Source organism: Phalaenopsis equestris, unplaced genomic scaffold (assembly GCF_001263595.1).
Source record: "Phalaenopsis equestris unplaced genomic scaffold, ASM126359v1 Scaffold000297, whole genome shotgun sequence".
Classification (NCBI taxonomy): Eukaryota; Viridiplantae; Streptophyta; class Magnoliopsida; order Asparagales; family Orchidaceae; genus Phalaenopsis; species Phalaenopsis equestris.
In genome coordinates this window covers 1,202,152-1,209,046 of record NW_018164739.1, presented here as the reverse complement: position 1 = coordinate 1,209,046, position 6,895 = coordinate 1,202,152, and the positions used below count along the sequence as shown (strand labels likewise).

The 6,895-nt window shown below is 31.8% G+C and overlaps 1 long non-coding RNA gene across 1 annotated transcript; it reads left to right on the top strand.

The window, feature by feature from the left end:
• Positions 1-261: 261 nt before the first annotated feature.
• Positions 262-5,383, top strand: LOC110025244. Its single transcript, XR_002294108.1, has 3 exons — positions 262-374; positions 525-600; positions 5,122-5,383. It is a non-coding gene; the product is annotated as an uncharacterized LOC110025244 (long non-coding RNA).
• The last annotated feature ends 1,512 nt before the right edge of the window (positions 5,384-6,895 follow it).

Here is a 6,895-nt window from a genome sequence, read left to right as displayed (position 1 = left end):
GATATAATTAGTCACAATCAAGTTTTAAAATAGAAATTATTTCATTGCCGCCGATACTTTTTGTTATTATTATTGTCGATGTTTGCTCATATACGCTAAAAGCATAGATCGCGTTAATTTAACTTTGGAAGATGAACTACTCATTGCAAATTGCACTAAAAAAGTGACAAAAACAATAACTATCAATTGAGGCAATTATGGAATGCATCACATGATGAGATTCTTGAATTTCTAGTGATAGAGGTGGTAATCTATGAGCAGGTTAGTGAAGTGACATTAAGTATGGGGAATTGAGTGAAGCAAAAGGCTAATAACCTCTATTTGCTAGCCTCCAATCACAACCTAGCATGTCTCAACAATGCCCATGCCCCATGGTATATATTTTTTTATTTCCAATCACAACTATCATTAGAGCTAGCGTGGACTTCATGAATCTTCAAGAAATCCTTCTTAGTTTTGTGGAGTTCTTCTTCTCATTATTCGGAATCACTTACTGATTTGGTAATATTTTCTTCTCCGTCTAGCTATGAGGCGAAGAAATTGAAGGGCCCAACTCCACTTTTATGGTGCGATGCAATGCAAAATTGTGTTCTCCCCCCAGTAAGTTCACTATTATCATTGATCAATACTTCAATTTAGAAAACTTCAGCCATAATGAGAGATGAATGTTCACAAGGCACTTTCTCCTCTCAAGGTTTTTATGGCGGAGGTTGATTTTCTTATTTAATCCTGTAATCATCAATCTATAGTAAATTTTTATAATTGGCTTAAAACTGATGGGCACCACAAAATTTACGGCGATAGAGTAATGGTTTATCGTCTTAGTGTTGCACGAGATTTCATCACGCATTCAAGCCCTCTGCCCGGTCTATTGAGCATGTTGAATGTGAACCTTTAGATTCTTGTTATTTAAGAAATGAGTCATAAAAATGTCTAGATTTATTAGGTTTTCAGCATATGAATTTTAGAACTACAAAAGCTTGATAAAGCTCTTTGATTATATTGTGAAATGTTTTCATCCTCATCATCAACAAATAACGAAATTAAACTTAAAACTTTTAAGTAAAGTATAGGTTTACTCCTTTTCTTTTTAGCAAAATGCGACACATAATTTAAAGAGGCATTTGCATACCTAACACACAATTCTTATATATTTAGAAATCTAACCCCTAAATAATTATATGTTATTTTGACCCCCAATTAATGAACTAAGGTAAAAGGGCAATTTTGTAATGTGGCACCGCCACTTACCATATCTCACCTACCGGCCACCTACCTTCCACCTACCACTCTCTTGCTTCTATAAATAGAGAGGGTGTGAGGCTTAGGAGAGCAAGGGGGAAGAGAGAAGAGATCTTAAGCTATAGATCTTAAGCTACCACAAAAGAGGAGAGAATAACTATAGAGTTAGAGAGGAGGAGAGCATCTTGAGGCCTTGTATCAATGTGTCGCTTGAGAGGGAGGCCATAGAAGGAAGATGAGGGCTCATCTCTATGTATAAGCTATGTATTCTCCATTTCTTTTACCTTAGTGAAATATTTGATTGATTCCCTCCCGTGGACGTAGATCCAATTGGATCGAACCACGTAAACGATCTGTGTTTGCTTGTGTTCCTTTTTCGTCTCATTTTCTATGCCAGGAAGTATATATCTCACAACATTATATTTATAAGCATACCACTTAAATTTTTAACATCACATCAAAAACTCCATTACCACTCACCTTTTCTTGCATGTGTTTTTGACTCCAAGGTCCTATAATTGTAAATATTTTTTTGGTGTTAGACATGTATGTAAATAACGATGAAAGATACATAAATATAATATTCTTGAAGATTGAATGAGCATTCTTCTTTTGTGAGTAATGATCAAGAAAGATAGGGAAGAAAAGCTAAAGACATAAAACTAGAAGCTCCTCAAGCATAGTTCAAAGCATATCCTGTAGCACATCCCAGCCAATATCACACACTTCTTATGTATTTACATATCTAACCTCTAAAATTTCATATTTACATTTTATAGTGTCATAAATCTATATATGAAAATGTATATTTCAGTTTTGAAAGATAAACAATGGTGATATTTTTGATATGATGTTTTAGAGTCGGATGTTATGTTTGTAAATATAGAAGCTTAGGGGTTAGATATGTAAATAAATAAGAATTATGGGGTATGTATATAAATTGAGTCCTGCATGTGTAAATAAGAAAGTTTAGCAATGAAAACATAGCTTGAATGAATGTCCCCTAAAAATTAAAAAAACCAGATGTTTTAAATGTGGTAAAAAATTGAACCAAAGCTCCTTATCAATATTTATGAGTATAAAACATATGACTATCTTTTGGTCGGACATAAAAAAAAAATATAAGCAAAATATTTTGGAGATTAATATTTATATTACAAAATGATATGTAAAGTTATTATTTTTTAATACCAAAATTATTTGTAATATATCTTTAATCAAATGTCATTTTCTTTCGATCATGTTGAAAAATTATTATGTCCAGAGTGCAGATGCAACCTACGTCCGGACAACGGATGCGATACAGTGAGCGCGATTTTGTTATCCTTCGCTCCGTCTGGTGTATCTAAGTAGATAACTTGCATATCTAATGAATGACACATATGGACATCATTAAACAAACGTTACTTCATGGAATCTAATATCATAACGAACTACCATTACAAAAATTTTCATTGTGTGCTACATATTACATGCATCATCATCATTATCATCATTAAATATAGGCCAAATGCTGGTTAGTCTTATGAATCTAAATTATAGTCCATTTATTATAACAGAGTGTTTTGTGGAGCATTAAACCTCTTTAATTCTTTTATATTAATTTTATTTTCTCGTAGTTTAATAGCTTTAATTATTATTATTATTATTCTTAAACCAACATACTATATTTCAACATATACTTTAATTTTAATAGATGCTATATCCACAATCTATCTAATCTAATTTTTCCTCCTTTCATTATTGATTTGTGTTATCAATTTTAAAAGTTTCTACCATTCTCAAATTGACATCTAACATATAACATTTTCTTGACAATCTAAGAGTTGGTTAATTTGAATTTGACAAAACCTATCAATATCTATGAACGATAGTCTATCATTCTACAACATTCTTACAAAATTTTTCATTTGAATTATGTAAATTTAAGTCCAAAAATTATACCATCTACATCCACTCTTTAATATCTCAAAACTTCGAATCTTCGTTGCAAAAATTAGTTCATGACTTTTACACGGTGATTGTTTCAAGTTAAATTAAAGTTGAAATTCATATAATTTGATTTGTAGCTTAAGAAAATGTAGCCATTGGTGCATTGTAAATTTTGAGGATGATTTTTCATGCATTTGAAGGGCAGACAAAAATGGAGCCTATCCTTCAAATATATCAAAAAATCTCTTACTCATGAGCATATGCCTCTATCACTTGCACTTAATTTCAACCGTATATTATAAAGCTAAGAGGATTTGCAAATCTATCTCATGCATGCAGACTGAGAAATAGCATCAATTGGGAAGATCCATAGAATCTTCCATTTCATGTGTGCATTCTTCAACACACCTATAAATAATTTATCACAAAAAGTGCTTAAAAATATGATTCCTTCTTGCTCAAATGACTCATTCCTTTTTATTTTAAAATGATAATGATTTTGCTTAAAAAAAGAAAGGTGGAGCACCAATACATTGTTTTGAAAGCATGATAGCACCACATAAAGAATCTTCAAAGTTTAAAAATAGATTTGCATTCAGACCATGAGAATTTAATGCTTGACAAAGCCATAGAAATAATCAATCAAAAGCATAATCAACATCTCAGTCATAATTATATCATAATCATACAAGTTTTGAGTTGAAGATCATAATCTAAACATTTTCACATAAATCTTTTTGCAAGAATTACTAAAGGGAATGCCTTTTCGATGTTCATAACTCCCCAAAGTTTTCTGAATTCAACTTGATTGTTCATGTAGCTTCTTCTACACTACAACATTCCACATTAGTGTTGAAAAACTAAACAAAAATCTTTTAACTCTGTTGGATACATAAAGGCATCATGTAATCTCTTATTAATAAAAGTTACTGCCAACTTTGAAAGCAACTAGAATAAATTTTGAGTTGAAGATGGAATAGATAAGATGGAATAGATCATAATTTATGGAATAGATCATAATTTTCTTTTGGGAGGAAGGATATGGGAATCAGGACCATTGCAAAGCATATCCCGTAGCATATCCATGCCATTCTAATTGCTTTTCAGCCATATAAGTAGTCAACAAATGCAGAAGTTCGACAATGGAGTTGAGGGAATAATAATACAAGGGTGTGAAGTTTCAGAATAACAGGCAATTCTCCTCTGGCAGAGAGATTACACACATTGCACGAGAAAAAAATTATTACATGTGGTTGATCGCATGTACGGACGACGGTCTATATGCGGTCATGTCTTTCGTGAATGGCACACGGCCCATCTAGACCGCTGTCGTCCAGGCGTGCGATCACTACGTGTTTTCTTGTCTTCTTTTCTGCCAAAGGAGAATTGCCCTGCTATTCAACCACACATGCACATGAAAGCTTTGCTGGTAATGATGGAAAATTTTCCTAACAAAATAAGGTAAACTCACTTCTAAAGCTCAGTAGGACTAATGGCTTTTGTTCTCTGGTTTCTTCATTTTGTGCTTACAAGCTTGCTTTAATAGCTGATGGATTTTTTTTTTCTTTTTATAGAGGAAAATTAATTAAAAATAAATCTTAAAACGACAAATTTGCTGTATATATACGCAGTGATGTTTCGAATGAAAAGATAGAGTTTACAGAAGCTGGTCATAAATTTTCTTTCTTATTAACTCGGTTGAATGAGCAGGTAAAGCTTTTTTAAGTACTGTCTCATGTGGCTGTGCAGTATTTCTCACCATATAGCTCGATTCTCTTGACATATATTTTTTCATTGAATTTTGATGTTGTGAAAGCAGGAAACACAGAAGATAATGAAGGTGTGCATACTGAATAATGTAGAATTTAGCAAATTTTAATGATATTTCATTCAGAATAATAAAACAAATAATATGGATTTAACAAGGACTTCTTTAAATTTATGGAGAAGCAGAACTTTACCCAGAAAAACCGACTCCAAAGCCGCTCACAATCACTCGATAATTGCTTTCCTGTTGTTTCCTGAGCCCAGACGTGCAGATGACGGCGTGAATTGTGCCACCCTATTGTGCACACGGCATGGTGCGATCCATGCTGTCGTCACCTCTGATTATCTCGTAAGAATGATGGTTACTGCATTAAGTGAGGATCATTTGAAAGTTGCACTGCCAAAAACAGCTAAATAAAGAGCTTGTGTAGGTGGAGGAGGAGGAGGAAGAGGGGGATGAAGAAATAGCAGAATATTTGTTGCAGATTTTTAGAGTGCATGAGTCTGTACAAATTGAATTGAAAAAATCCTTTCCTTGAAAGTTGTCATTATTTGAAATGTTTAATATGAAACTGTTAAATGATTTTATATTATAATTTGAATATTTTCATGCATGTTGTAAGAAAAATTTGTGCGTGTAGAATTCTATAAATATATTTTGTAGTTTTCTGGCATCAGTTTTTCCTACATGGACTAAAATGACATTAATGTATGAAGTATATGGAGAGTGAGGAGTGTATTAAGAATTCATTATGATTTTAGAATGTGGCTTTAGAATAATTGTACGAAAAACCCATTATAATTGTATTTTATGTATTAAATATGAAGCCTTTTTTTACTATATGATCACTTTAGAATAAAATGACATGCTCTTTGAGCTTAAAAGCTTCTGAAACAATTTTTATTTCCTTGACCAATTTGTGTTAGCCTTAATAATTCTCCTAATTTCTATCAAACATAACATTACATAAGCATTATGCACTCATCATTAAGATACCATGAATGCATAAAATGTGGTTGAGGACGAAGAAGTTGTAACAATGAGAGGATATGAACAAGGGAGGAATCCTTGGTATGACAAATCAAAGATCAAACACCACAATTTAGAGAAATATTGCAATATTTATACAAAATCAAGAAGTCTATAGTTAGGAAATTAAAAATAATAATTGTATTGCTCATATCCAAATGTTAGACAATCTATTGTTCTTATTATATATCAAGCATGCATACGAGGGTCAAAGATTATCCTTGGATCGATGGCATGGGATTTAAGCATCTCTGTTTTGCCAATCTCCAAAAATTATCAACCAAACACAATATAAATAGATTTCCTCGCATTATTTGTCCAAAATAATTTTGTGAATGATTAGTTTTTAGTGGGCATGAAAGGAGAATCATTTCATACAAAGAAAAATACCATGCAACAACATTGTTAGACTCATCCACACAGATATTTGTAGACCCATAAATTCAACATTGTTAGGAGAAAACTATCATTAAGTAAATTTTATAAAATGATTATAACATAAAAGGGTTGGTTTACCATGGGTAAAATTAAAAGCAATGGTAGAGAATTAAAGGTGCTACAAAATAAAGGCACTTTGATTTACCATGGGTAAGAATTTACTTCTAGAATTTAAAGGTTATTGAAAGGAGAATGAAATTCAATGATCTTTGTTGGTGATAAAAGAAAATTTGAACTATTTTCAATATGATTTATGTTAACAAATGTCCAAGAATTTATCCAAAGTATTTTAAACTAAAAATGTCGATTATATGTTATATTTTTAATAAGTATATGTCAAACAAAGAGTATGAAGAATTTAACACCATAAGAAGCATGAAGAAAGGGGAGTGTTTTTGTCACTTTTTCTCTTTTATTTTTGAATGAGTCGTCAGCTTGTATATCATCGTATACTTCCTTTTTCTGAGTAAATCTATCTTCCATATC